At 34.4% G+C, this 16,238-nt stretch overlaps 1 protein-coding gene across 1 annotated transcript in view; it reads right to left on the bottom strand.

The window, feature by feature from the left end:
* The window catches only part of LOC123697199, a 40,123-nt gene that overhangs the window by 11,507 nt on the left and 12,378 nt on the right, over positions 1-16,238 (bottom strand). The window lies entirely within an intron of this gene.

Raw genomic sequence — 16,238 nt, 5'->3', positions numbered from 1 at the left:
TACAAACACAGTACGAAATAAGAAATAATTTAAACTAGGTGCATTATTAATCCCATTTAATTAGATTTAAAAATTACAATTTAAAAATATTTGGGCTTTCAGACTTTTTAAAATACATTTTTTACGACTCGGAAGACCATACCATACCATACATTAATTTATAGAGAATAGAGTCGCAAAATATTTATGTAAATTCTGTTCGAATGGTCCGAATGAAGTTATCGAATGAATCTAGAGATGAGCATTAGCCATTAATGCATGTAGTAATTCACTAACAAAGATAAGTGAATATTAGCAGCTATTAGAGATGGAAACGTGAAAAAGTTATTTGCGATATCATCATGAGATTTTAAACATTACTAAGAGACTTTCAACCATCGTCACGGCGTGATTTTTATTCGCTTACTCGTGTTTACTGTTAGATATGGCATTAAGATACTGTTAGTGGCTTTACTATTTCGACAATTACTTAAACTAAGTGCAATGCACTTATTCATATCATTAAGTAATTTTCGGTTTTAATTAATTTTTTTAAAGCGTTATTTTAAATTCATTTATAAATAAATTTTTGTTTTATTTTAGTACCTATGTAATATAATAATAATGCAATCAGTCAACCCGCAGGACACCTTGTGGCGGGGTGTCGGGGAGTAGCGACCCCGCGGGAACCGAGTGCTCCCGGGGGAGGCCCCTGTCTTCATCTCCGGCTTGCCTTCACCGGCCGGTCGGAGTGAAGCCTGACGAGGACAGGACCCCCACCTCTGGCTTGCCTTAACCGGCCGGCCAGAGTGGAGTCGCGAGAGCTTTTAGCTCGAAGGGTGGATGCGAAGTGTAAGTGGCGAGTGGGCACGTGATGCTGGACCCTCAGGGAGCGCGTGATCGTCGTTTAAAGTCCAAGGACGCCTCTCCACCCTTAGCTGCTCACAATATGTTGCCCCCTTGTCGCACTATTGCAGCGACTTATTTCGGGGGCCCATACAGTGAGAGGGCGAGTCACCACCTGCCAACATATTTTTACTTTCTTTTAGTAGAAAGGCAGGTGCCATAGTTTCCAATAGTCCCCAAATACCAGCCCATTTAACATCCCACTCCATAGCCCAGTTTATTTTGTTTTTCCATATCTTGTAATAGTCCTACATCGGCCGCGGACTGCCTAGGACTGTATCTCTATAGTGCAGTCATGGGCAGGCTGCGGCTGGTGTCCCACAACACAGTAAAGTTCTCTAAAGGGCCTCTGCGTGTTGGATCCGTGTCCCCACGTAAGCCTTCCAAAGGACCGGGTACCTTCCTTATGATGGTACCCGAGTATTATGGAATGAGATACACATAATAATAATAATAATCCCCCCCCATGGGATCACCTTGTCGTGGTGGGGGGGCTTACGGGTACTGGGAACAGGATATTGTGGTCTAAACATCTTTCCACCTAATAATTATCACACCTACCTAAACCAACGATCCCAAACGTTGACGTTAAGTTAGACACACCCATTTTATGGAGAAAAATATGGATAGTACAAATAAAAGATATAATTTGCGGCCGCTGCCCGGGGGTCGTCGGGGCACATCTGGAGCCAACGCTGGATGTGACAGCATGCGAACCGTTGGCGACGGGGGACTGAGCAGGCGGGTTCCCCTCGAACAATGGACGACAGCCGACCGATCATCATCACCATCATCCATTGCATCATCTGAACATTCCCTTTTTTCCAATGCCCCATCACCATCCTCTACTCATACTCTCTTTCGTTCCTCTACTTCCTCCCCCTCTTCCGATTATTCCTTATATTCTACAAGGACAACAACTGTTGTGCAGGAGGCAATAGCCATCGACCCTGCACCCACTGTTGGCCAAATACGTGCGCGAAAAAAATGGACTGAAGATATGAACCGATTCATATGGCGCACATACCTTATAATAACTAAATGTGAGACTACACAAATGAATAACTACCTGGAATCTCTTCATCTACAATTTAATAGTAAATACCCAAACATGCAGGCCACTCGACAAAGAATAGGCGATCAAAAAAGAGCGATTTTACGAAATAAGCTACTACCACAAGAAACACTAGATCAAATTTATAATGAAGTTACAAAACAAATACAAACTACACAGAACAGTTATACAACACCCCACAATACAAATGAATCCACACAACAAACATCCATAAATTCCACACAAAATACAAGAATGAAGTGGACAGACGAAATGAATGAAGAAATTATCAGAAGCTACTTAACCGTAACTGAATTAGAATCCGATTTGACAGCCTACCGAAGTAAGTTACATGCTATGTTTATAGAAAAACTACCACATTTGTCACACATCTCAGAACAAAGAATTGCAGATCAAAGACGAATCATATTTAGAAATAAGTTATTTGCACATAAAATCTGTGAACTTAGAAAAGAGGTTGAACAAAAGTTATTGGTATCAAATACTAACCTATCGTGCAACATACAACCGGCAATAACTGACGATACTAATTTTAGTTTAAATGAAGAAGTAATAGACACTTTAAACACACTTACACGCCAAGATTCAGGAATTCAATCACACATCGATACATCTATCCCAAATATTTCACACGATAGTCACTTATATAGTAAAATTGAAACTGAATTTAATAATGCAATAAAACGCTTTAAGAATGTTAACCCAGAAACAAGACCATACATACCAAAACAAAAGCCATCACGAAAACTCTCTCAAATTATAAGTCACCTTAACACAACGGTTATCCCGAAAACTTTAAATCATGAGTTAGATTTTTGTTCACTTCACACTATCATTTATTCGGCTGCTTATACTGCAGCCCTTTGTAATGGAACAAAGTTTTATAGTAATCAAAATATAGATAATACCAGCAAAAACAGAAAACCCACTTGGCAAAGAAGAATCGAAAGCAAAATAAAAAAATATAGACTCGAAATAGGCAGATTAACACAATTCATAGCAGGAAATAGAAACAACAAAATAATTAAAACTGTTAACGAAATAAAACTAAAATACCGTTCACATTCCCAACACGAGGAGCCAAACACAGAACCGCAACATTTTCTTGACACTTTAAAGCAAAAGTTAAATGTAGCCTCATGTAGATTAAAAAGATACACCAATTGTACAAAACGTAAACAACAAAATTTTACCTTCGTAAATAATGAGAAGCTTTTCTATAGAACCCTTAGCGACAATCGTTCTGAAACTATTCAGACTTTTGACGCACCATCATCGCAAGAATTTCATAAATTTTGGGCCGATTTATGGGAGAATCCGGTAGAACATAACACTAACGCCACATGGTTAACAAAAACTTCTGATACAACTCACATAACGTCAATGGAGTTTGATAACCTTCCCATAGACACTTTCCTTCAAGTTATCAATCGCACTCACAACTGGAAAGCCCCTGGAACTGACAACATACACAACTACTGGTACAAGAAACTCACATGCACACAACCATTTATTCACGCCCACATAAACAAATTTATACATTCACCAGACATGTTACCTGAATTTATTCTACATGGAGTAACATACATGATACCAAAAGGTGGAGACCCCCAAAACCCTGCAAATTACCGACCAATAACGTGTTTACAGACCATATATAAAATAATAACAGGATGTATTAGTCACCTAATTTACCACCATCTTGATACCCATCACATACTTGCGGAACAACAAAAGGGTTGTAGAAAAAACAGACAGGGTTGTAAGGAACAGTTAACTATAGACGCAATCGTAATGAAACAGGCACAAACCAAAAACAGAAACATTCACACTATGTACATTGATTATAAGAAGGCGTTTGATTCTATTCCTCACAGTTGGTTACTTCAAATTCTAGAACACTATAAAATTCATCCTATGCTTCAATCATTTCTAGGTACAGCCATGCTTCATTGGCAAACCAAGCTTAAATTACAATATCAAAATGTATCATTAACTACAGAATCGATTAAAATCCAAAGGGGTATCTTCCAGGGAGATGCCCTCAGTCCACTGTGGTTTTGCATTGCCCTTAATCCATTGTCAGAATTACTAAATAACACTAATTTAGGTTTTAAATTAAAACATAATGGTTCATACTTCACTCTTTCACATTTACTATATATGGACGATATCAAAATATACGCCACAAATAGCCAGGAACTTAAAAAACTTGCAGACATTACACAGACATTCTCTACAGATATTAAAATGCAGTTTGGGGTGGACAAGTGCAAAATACATTCAGTTATTAAAGGAAAATCACAATATAATACATATTTACTTGATAGCGGTGAGCAAATTGAACCCATGGACGAATACAGTACATATAAATATTTAGGTTTCCATCAGTCAAGGCAAATTCATCAAAAACGGGCGAAATTAGATTTAATAAAAAAATTTAAAGTAAGACTTAACCAAATATTACGAACACAACTTCATTCACGCAACACTGTTAAAGCTATAAACTCCTACGCGATACCAGTTCTTACCTACTCTTTTGGGATTATAAATTGGTCCCAAACAGATTTATTAAAATTACAACGTATAATCAACACACACATGACAGCACACAGAAAACACCATCCTAGGACATGCATACAACGCCTTACATTGCCACGCTGCGATGGAGGGCGTGGTTTAATTGACATTCAGAATTTGCACAATAATCTAATAGTAAAACTAAGAACATACTTTCAAATCATGTCAGAACGTTCACAATTACATAAATACGTTACAGAAATAGACACTAAACTAACCCCACTTAATTTAAGTAATAAAAACTTTCAGCCCAAATTATACAATAAACAACAGAAACTGAATTTGTGGTCACAGAAATCTCTACATGGGAGACATCATGCCGACCTTGGTCAACAACACGTGGATAGAGATGCATCGAACGAATGGCTGAAGCGTGGCGAACTGTTCCCGGAGACTGAAGCTTTCATGATCGCCATTCAGGATCAAGTCATAGATTCCCGCAATTATCAAAAACATATCATCCGCATTCCTAACTTGCCAACTGATTTGTGCAGAAGATGTCATAGTAGCTCGGAAACTATCCAACATATCACCGGTGCTTGCAAATCCATAGCACAAACGGACTACAAACATAGACACGATCAGGTGGCAGCGATCATACATCAAAATTTAGCTCACAAACATTCCTTTGTTTCCAAAAAAATCGCCTACTACAAATATAAGCCTAACACAATCCTCGAAAATGACTCTATTAAAATTTACTGGGATAGAACAATCATTACAGATAAGACTATACATTTTAACAGGCCGGACATAACAGTATTTGACAAAACTAAAAACACAGTATTACTAATTGATATAGCAGTATGTAACACACACAATCTTCTTAACACATACACTGAAAAAATGTCAAAATATATTGAGCTCGCTACTGAAATTAAACGACAATGGCAAGTACACACTGTTAACATCATCCCCATTGTAATATCTACAACCGGTGTCACCCCAAAGTCACTCATTTCAAATCTGAAAATACTCCAAATGCCGTTATCTACACTTTCACTTATACAAAAAGCAGTCATTCTTAATACCTGTCGTCTCACAAAAAAATTTCTTAGCAATACACCTACATCTACTTAAGGTTGTTGTAACAGTGAAACGATTTTGAGGATTTGGACGTTCTCCCCGCGCTAGCCAAGCACCCCCGCTTCATTTTTACGTGCGCAGAGCGCGAGCGTGATCCGCGCTATCGCAACTATCCGCTCGCGTCGCGTTCCGCAGCAGCTCGGGCATTTTTATTACCCGACTAAAAAGAAGGGTTATGTTTTTCGCGCCTATCTTTGTATGTATCTAATATTCTTTATACTCTGATATCTTCCGAACCACTGGATGGATTTCTTTATTTAGGGTATCGTTAGATTCGTCGTATTAGGCCAAGTTTTTTTAGATAGGTGACAATAAAAAAGAAAAATATGGGGTGCTAGACTAAAATACAAAAAAAAAATATTTTTCTGCAATACGGGTATCAAATTAAAGGTATCATAATAAGGATTCCAAAAAAGTGTATCATGCTTATATTACTTACAATAATAAAACAACATAGATTTATTTTTGTGAAATGAAATCAGTGATGATAGGTGAACGAAATTTTAAGAGAAAAGCGCCTGAAGGAAATGCAATTTTATTAACATTGTAATTTTTTCAGGTGCTATAAAAAACTTTATTTTACTTTTTTATACTGAATTTACTATTTTAATAGTTTAAAAAGGTAAAATTGTACTTTATAGGTCGTGGAGTTGAGAGTCGTAAATTTTTGAGTTACGAATTTTTGAAAATCGGAAAATGTTAAAAATGTACTTTAAGGGCCGTCGAGTTGGACAACCAAAATTTTTTTGGAGAAAGGTCTATGCCGAAGTAACTGACCCGTAATATCTTAACCTGCGGAGATTTATAGTTTTTTAGAAATTAATTATTAAAGTTTCATAATTTTTCATACAATTTCGAGCAACCATCTTGACATTTGTTTTTTTTTTGTTGCGTTTCGTTACCTACGTACGTAGTTTTACCTACCTAAGTACGTTTTAACCTACGTTGTTTTTTTTTTGAGTGGAAATATCGCCCTAAAGTCGCTTCAAGAGTTAACCTAACACGCTCGTCGCTTCGCTCCTCGCTACCTATTTGAATACTAAAAGTAAAAGTTAATCGATTTTAAAAACTGAAGCAAGTGAGCTATAAAAATAACTATAAAATTGTTATAAAAACATTGTTATTTTGGCTAAAAACATTCAATAACATGTAAATTAATTAAATAAAAAAAATCATGGGTATAAGAGTTGTACTTGCAAAAACGAAACGCAACAAAAAAAAAAACAAATGTCAAGATGGTTGCTCGAAATTGCATGAAAAATTATGAAACTTTAATTATTAATTTCTAAAAAACTATAAGTCTCCGCAGGTTAAGATTTTACATGTCAGTTACTTAGGCATAGACCTTTCTCCAAAAAAATTTTGGTTGCCCAACTCGACGGCCCTTAAAGTACATTTTAGCCCGGAAAATAAGTAAGTATAGAAAGTTACTCCATCTTATTTTTGTTACGCATATTTATTGTTTTGACTTCAGAATGGCGGGACCACTTTGTTTATAGAATATCTTGAAATCCTGTTAGAGTAGAAGTTTTTTAGGAAAGTATAAAATAGTACCTAATAATTATGCACTACTAGATTTCCGCCCGCGGCTTATCCGCATAGTTCCCGTTCCCGTGAGATTTTCGGGATAAAAACTGTCCTATGTGTTAATCCAAGTTACCCTCTATATGTGTGCTAAATTTCATTGTAATCGGTTCAGTAGTTTTTACGTGAAAGAGTAACAAACATCCATACATCCATACAAACTTTCGAATATTAGTAGGAACTAGGATTATAGATACACTAGATTTCCGCCCGCGGCTTCGCCCGCGTTTGCAAAGGAAAACCCGCATAGTTCCCGTTCCCGTGGGATTTCCGGGATAAAAACTATCCTATGTGTTAATCCAAGTTACCTTCTATATGTGTGCTAAATTTCATTGTAATCGGTTCAGTAGTTTTTACGTGAAAGAGTAACAAACATCCATACATCCATACATCCATACTTACAAACTTTCGCATTTATAATATTAGTAGGATAATTTTCAAAATGCCTGAGGAAGTCCCGCCATCTTGACGTAACGGGTGTAGGGTGTAGGGCTTTGACCTACTAAGCTAATCAATGTGCACTAAAAAGCATATAAAATAAAAAAGTTGTTAAAAAACCCGATTGAGAAAAAAACAAGTTCAAAACAAGATTTCTAATAGAAAACATAGTTAGTAGCAGGCGGGCACATATTCGCAAACATAGTTAAAATAAAACTTAACTATGTGAAACCACGCGCACGCACAAAATTGGCCAAAAAAAATTGCACAATATTGCCATCCACAATCAGGCAAAATACAATTTTAGAGAATGAGCAGCACAACCTCCTCGTCCGACAGTTCGAGCTACAGTGCCGCCCGTCGCCTGCGCACGGACCCGCTCATTTCATTTCATTTAGAAAACAGTAAATAATTATTTGTAGCTCACTAAGAACTTGCATTGTCTCGCCAAACGTACAATTTATGACAATCACCTTTTAAAATATTATTGTGAAAGAAAAATAGCAAAACTCCATACCGTTTAGACGGAGTTACGAAAATTCAAACAAGAAATGCTCCACTTTGGAATATTTTTTCGGACATTATTTTTATAGATAGAATTATTTCAAACGTTGAAATTAAAGTTTAAGGTCTAATAAGTAACATATATTTTTTTGGACATTTATATTCACTAACCGAAGAGTAGTTAGACGAAGAAAACAGGCAATTGGCAGTAAGTAGCCCCTTAAGTATCATGTAAACCAATGCACTTGGCTCAGGCCCGTGTATTGGTTTTAATTTTACCCTCGAAAGAGGAGAAAAAATAAATATAAAGAGAAAAATAATAATCATTTATTTGCAGACACATGAAGTCCATAGTGAATAAATTTAGGTACATATGAATCAAAAATTATCATCTAACAAACATGCATATTAATAACAATGTCAAAAATTATAATACAAAAATTAAAATATAATATACTTCATTTCTAGTTAATTAATCATTGATAAATCATGTCCAAAAACATTAAATTTAGATACATATTATAAATCGAAAAAAATACTATTTTAAAATCAATAAATTAAAATATAATAAACATTTATTTCTAATTAATTAAATAACAGTTAATAAAAATCATTTCAGTCAGACAGCCGCAGAACAAAGCACGCATTAATAACTACCTATCTAGAGCCGACCTGTGTGTGCAGTCTCACCCATCGACCAAGCATCGGGCAGTCCCACCGGTCACTAAGTGCCCTCAACATGCCGTGGGTGCTGGTATCTGTTCTGTGCCGGAGAGAAGCGCATCGTTTGCGAATTATGGCATAAAAATCGTCCACTCTAACATCGGCAAACATACCAGAAGCGCTACAATAACGCGGCAGCCCAACAAGCATCCTGAAGGCATTGTTATATTGCACACGCAGGGCGCTGTATGCCTTCTGTGTATACTTGACCCAAAGGCTGCAGGTGTAAAAAGTCTGACAGTAGGCTCGAAAAAGCGTCATTTTGACGTCGTAAGAACACCGTGCAAACCTACGGGCCAAGCTTATGACCAAATAAAATTAATATCTAACAATTAACGATTGTACATATCAACGTTGAACTGAACGATAGTGTGCTACGAGTCGTCATCAACTTTGTTATGATTTTGCGTAGCCACAGATTACGAACGAGGCCAATGAACGATTAACCGACTGAATGACGAATTCTATTTACAAATATAAAAGTGGAACAATTTGAATATTTAAAAAAAATACATATATGATTTCTGGCCGCCAAAGTTGAAGATGTTTTGACGTAAGATTGGAACACATGTGAACGGGCCGTAACGCTTTCACTCTCGCGTCTGATTGTTATCTAACTGTAGGCATAAGATGACATGACAATCGTAAATAATTATAAATAAAACTATTTATATTTACTTAATTAAATTAATTAGAGTAGAGTAGATCACGTTTTCTTTTTATAATGTTATCATTAATTCTGAGTTGGTTTGTATTAGTTGTGTAATTAAGTATACCCATTAGGATGAGCTGAAAAGTACAAAAGAAAAATCTTTTGAATATTTTATGCTTATCTGCATGACAACGCAGTGAATTTAACTATTTTCTCTTAATTTGTAGTGACTTCTTATTAATCGCCGACTCTTTTAAATCAATAAAAGTTTCAATACCTAAATGAACAATTTTTATGAACCGAAAAAAAATACTATAACGTGTATAACGGATTTAAAAAGGCGACGCAACCATTAAAAAGGCTATAAAGCGCAATAACACTACTTTCTAGAGTAAAAAAGTACGTACACATTAATTGAAACAAAGTCGAGTGCCAACGGTCCTGTGTCCCGCTACTCCGCATAATTATTCAACTTAACATCCTCATCACGTATCAAACATGTCTTCGTTAAAAATAAAGAATACAAAAGTAGAACTTATCAGGAGTAAATAGATATTGAATTGGCGTGGCGTTGGATTGGAGGCAAATGGTTACAGGATCGATCGGTATGAGCACCTTGTGGCGACCTTTTGTGCCTGTGACCCAGAGAACCTTGACTTCGTGAAAGTTGGGGAAAGGGGCAGCTAATAGGGATGCCATGATTCATATTAGATAGATTAGTCTACTTTCGTTGTGCTGTGGTCTTTGCAGTGAGACATTAAAATTGGATTCGTAAATTGTTTCTTATCAACATCTATTTGTATTGTTGATCCAGAAACTTGGTACAACTTTCATTAGGTTCATATTTTCTGTTCAATTGATAATTAATTAATTAAAATATCTTATATATAAAATTCTCGTGTCACAATGTTAGTCTGCATACTCCTCCGAAACGGCTTGACCGATTCTCATGAAATTTTCTGTGCATATCGGGTAAGTCTGAGAATCGGCCAACATCTATTTTTCATATATACCACGGGCAAAGCCGGGGCGGACCGCTAGTATAGTTATAAATTTATCGTACTATGTTACTATTTTACTTAACGAACTAGAATAAAATTTTATATATCTCTTCCTATATAAGTTTTAGTAATTACTACAGATACTTTTCTAATTTCTATCAGTAGGCATTAAATTAGTATCTAGATAAGGATTAACTGTATTTTTAAGACCTAGGTACTAAAGAATTAAATTAAAAAGTAGAAATCGTAAAAGCTGGAACCTATCTATCTCTCTATGCATACTAAACTTACATCATTAGCACATAATAACATCCAATACCAATTTTAATGAAACAATAAACGCCGATACATTAAGATTTACTATCCGAAGATCATTGGACCCTTTTTCTAGGGCGCTTTAAACCGTTACTTGACCGTGACCGAATCGAACGATGACTTGCTTCAACGACCTTTACAACGTAATACCAGGTGGAGTAAGGAAGTTCTGAATAAATCCCTAATGCACTTAGTTTGCGGTTAGGTCTATCTATTTATGCCTGACCATAGTACCTATCGGTAATAATAGAACGCTTATTGTTTCAATTCTCTTGGTTTCTGGTCTAGAATAATCTTACTATGTAATCTTTCTTGCCCGCTATTGGAACAAATGGAAATGAATTTAGGAACTAGATGATGATTTTTAGAAAGAAGGACAAACACTTTGGTTTATAAAAAATAGAATAATGAATGTACTTAGTGTTAACTTATTTATAGGTATTATAATTTATAGGATCTTTCTAATGTGATCATTGATTCTCATTTGCAATTTTAACATACTACAAGAAAAATTCTTTACTGTCTAACATATCTGAATATGCAGTGTCGAATCTACATTACATTCTACAGATACAGAATAGAACATTACTGTCATCATGTGCGCAGGCGCAGGCGCAGGTGAAACCGCTATCAGCGCAATATTGTCACCTGTCATACACTATGATGCAACTATGTGGGTCGAATGCTCTCCGTTATGTGAGATGAGACGGGACTGTACGGTATCTAATGGCATGTGAACATGTTATGTATTCATTTGTTCATGTGAAGTCCCAGTGTAGCGTTGCGATTTGTAATGGGGTACAGATTCCTTTGGTCAAAATAGATGAGAGGCTCAGTGGGCTCAAAGTAAGCAGCTACACTATTTTCTGAATCAAGTTCAATCAAAGTAAAGATTTAATTACAGTTGATATTTGGTTTGGAAATCGTTGATATACATATAAATACTGAAATATCACAAATATTTCGATTTGGACGTCGAGTTAGTATCTATTCGTAGACAGTAACTTATCAAATCATAACATGTTACCTGTAGAAATAAGAATTATAGAGAGTGTAAGATAATTTAGTTATCTCCTATTATATTAAACGTCAATGTTAACATGTAAAGAAAGTGCTTAAAATTTAATGTGTCTTGCAAGTTGTTATCTTGCTGAGTAATGATTTTGACCAGTAATGCTCGAAAAATTAATATACGAGTAATGTGTTTTTTTTAACTTTCATTCAAGTTTTGCATTTCTTAAAAATAAATGTCTCTATGTTTTATAGACCGTACTAGTCCTATTTTGATTGTTGAGAAAAAAGGCGTGTTAGTCTAGAAACTAATGTGAGCTGCTAGAGTAGAATGGCCAGAATTAATAAATTTTGTGTTAAAATATACCAGACGACTTGATAGACGATAGATTGCACAATAGATTGATTATGGAATTGAAGTAGAGCTTAATGTAAACATAGGTAGTTCTTCTGTCCCAATTTTTTAATAAAATCATGACATCGCTGATTTTACAAATGCCATGTGTAATTGTAGATAGCATGATCAAAATCTACAACACACAATACATACTCACATACATTATTTTTTCATCTATTATTATCTTTGTTCAATACCTTAGTTTCCACAGCATTCCTTCATAATTTCCTTGTTACTGAGTAGACATGCAAGCATGGTTATGTTAATTTAGTTAGGTTTGTGTTTGTAAACGTGGAAGGGAATGCTTACCGTTACTTGTGGTACTTAGACCTAAGTGTAATGCCACAATATATTATACATATATAAACTTCCTTTGTAAGATTGCGATAGGCTGTATACACATTTGAGCAATTGTTACATTAACATAAATATAAATCATAGCAAGGAATGAAGAAATTTTTTTGTATTGATAATGTTGATGATAGTTAAGACTACAATAATGCATTCGTGTTACTAAACGTAGGTACAAATTAAATATTATAGGTTGTTGAATTTGATAATGACGGCTACTGATGCATCGTGTAATGTATAAACTATAAAATATCAAATACAAAGGAACGGATACTTCATACAAACCTTATTGAATGAATTTCTAAGCGTTATTACTTATTTTAATATATTTATTATTCATGTTTAAATACTTTTCGAACATATGTACCGTAATTAAACGCGCACTAGGTTTATGACGCGTGGGCGACTTGCATTATTAGACCAATCTCTACAAATTCTAACGGTTTCAAGTAAGCACCGCTATTAGTAAACGCAAAACAATTATAATTTATTTTAATTATCTTACATAATGATTATAATTTTACGCAATTATTGTAGAGATTTCTTCTTTTGTAGTGTAATGGAAATACGAGTACCTTGCAAGTTGTGTAATATTCTCTTTGATTCGATTCCAAGTTGTGATCTTTCGAATAAAAAGTAATATGCATGCAAAATACGTTTTAAAAAGTATTGCAGAATGATACGTGTATTCAAGGCTTCGTGTAAAAGTTACAAGCCAGTATACTTAAAATTTATATTTTAGGTACATGGATATATTTCATTCTAAAGGCTTTTCTTGTAAGATTCCTAAATAAAATAAAGTTTCATTCAGTCATTTTATAATATAGCTCACCAATTGCTACTGGCAAGACTCTACGCTATTTTCTCGCGAAATGATGGCGTATTAAATTGAATGCAGCCCCATAAATAAATCGCCATTTCACAATATTGTATAGGAATGTCTGGCGAGTGACGGTAACTGTAACGTTTATTATACGGATAAATAGCTTAAGCAGGCCACTTCCCGTTACTCACGCCCTGGGAGAGATCATGGTGTAGACGTTAATTTGACGCTAGACCGGTTCCCATGAACGAAATAAGCACTATTTAGCTGCTACTTGGAGGTACACGATATACCTGGATACCCCTGGATACTTGCTATTTCCCGTATAACGCTTTCAGCTGACTCATCCATTTAAAATACTTTCTCGAATAAAACTGCGCATAAACTCCGTAGCTTTGCGGAACAGTAAAAAATAATTTAATGAGTGTACTGGCGATTACTCTTCTGTCCATTATGTTTTATTATGTATTGTTACCAAGGAGTAAAAGTACGAACGAACGTTACGAAAAAAATAAATAATAAAAAATACAAAACATAATTGTGTATTTATAATCATTTTAATTTATTTTCTTGAAGTGTAAAAGCTATCAGAACCAGACTGAGAAGTAAAATTAATGATTTGATAACCTCAAGTTGTTTTAAATAACAACGTAAAAAAGTTAACTTATAAAATAATTAAGTATTCAAATATATGCAATGTAGAGCAACTTTAAAATATGCATGCGAACAGTTATTTTTATTATCGTAGTTGTATAAATTCTTATTTACGAAAGTAAACTTATTTTGTAACAAAGAATAAACCGCGAAGGAAATGAATAATTTATTTGTACATCTAAGAATGTTTAGTAGTATGGTATTATATTATCTGTGGCTACTCTCGCGGTATTTTAATACAATGAGACTATTAGTTCGCGTGATATAACCCGCGGAAGTGAGGCCTACAGCGTTCACAGTCAAGTGCAATCAACCTGAACTGCATTGTTCTACAGATATAGTATATCTTACTATTGGAATTCATGTACATTTGTATGTGAATAAGTAATTTGTTATTTTGTTAAATAATCTAGGTATTGACTCGCTTTCGAATTGCTTGGTTACGGATTGATTATGTTAATTGATTTACCTCATATTAAACATCTCGTATTTTGAATAATTAATTTCAATAACTAATTGGTACTAGGTATTTAGTATAATCCTTTCACGTTCACTTCGTTGACTGAGAGCTTTTTTTATTATAAAATAACATTTCTTTTCTCAAGCTATATTATATCATTCAATAGTGATAGTAATTTCGGATGTTACTTGTTTCCATTTCCTATGCTAGTAAATACTCACCCGAATCAACAACTAAGCGCACAATACAGTTAAACGCCGTAAGGTATGCCACTACAAATATTTAAACACCATTAAAATTTAATGTTCGAATATCGGCCCGAATAATCGTTTCTCGTAAATCAACATAGTAAACGATCAAAATGCTATCGCTGCTATTACCGCGCTTTTCTCCGGGAACATAATCCAGTTCAGTACGCTTCAGGGACGGATTTTGACAAACTTGAAATTAAAACAATCAAAAATATATAATTAATAAATGTGTGCTGTTTTTATTTTAAGTATATGTAAGTTATATAATTATATAATTTGAAGTTGAATTTCAACTATACAAAACACACACAAATCTTGCTTATTTTGTTAATTTCTAAATACGCAACATTAAATACCTACTTTTTAGTTTTTAGAGCTCGAACGACCTTTTACAAACATAAAACATTGGCTTATCAACGACCTTGAATTAATAAAAATAATTACGCATCGAACTTTACTAACTTTTTTAACAAAATTAGTAGAGAATTTACACTTAGGTATTTATTCTAAGAGTTCAAATATTCAATACATAGAGTGTTCTACAATTCGCCAGAAACTAATCCTTTTACGTTCAAATCCAACCCTGGTTGTGTTAGTTTTGTTGGATCCACGACTACGATAGAAGCAAATAAATAGACAGGAAAGCTTTGCGGATATCTAACAATGGCTATACAAATGTTGCTACCTATTTTTAAGGCTTTGTATCAACAATCGAATCACGACTAGGGAATATTGCATTAATTGGGATTAGTTAGAAAATTAGAGGAACATACATGTTATAGAAAGTGCAAAGTTTTAGTTAACAAATTAAATTAAAGGAGAAATATAAACATATTATACATATTGATGATCAAAGTAAAGTGTGCATACTGCTTGTACATTGAACGGAAACTATAAAATAATTATTATGATAATATGATTTATTGTGTACAAAAACAACTAACATATCGATGACATGAAATGAATGGACATAGCTAGGTAATATGCTTCATGCTGGCAACTCTGTCCTAACAAATTGTGTTTCGAACGATCTTTGGTGTAGATAAATTTATTTAATTAATAAAACGAGTCGGTCAAGGTTTCAAATTCCCATTTTTTTAAGATTAATTATCTATTATAGATACCTTTCACCATAAGACGTTTAGGAATTGTAACCGGTTATCCTACAAATTATGTATTTATACTATGATCTGATTTACTTTCAGTGACTATCATTTATGATATTATAAGATAAATCATCGTGGCACACTTATGGATATCTATACCATAATTATTTTTACTATCAGGCAATAAATTACTAAGGCACTAAGAAAGTGTTCGATTTTCAATGGTAATTTTTTGTATCTTGTATGCATTGAACGTTTTAATTTGAATAGCATCCTTTTGTTACATAATTATGTAACGCGTTTTTATATGCATTCTCATTTTACGATTTAATCGATAAGAAG

Source organism: Colias croceus, chromosome 14, assembly GCF_905220415.1.
Source record: "Colias croceus chromosome 14, ilColCroc2.1".
Taxonomy (NCBI): Eukaryota; Metazoa; Arthropoda; class Insecta; order Lepidoptera; family Pieridae; genus Colias; species Colias croceus.
This window is presented reverse-complemented; position numbering and strand designations above follow the sequence as displayed.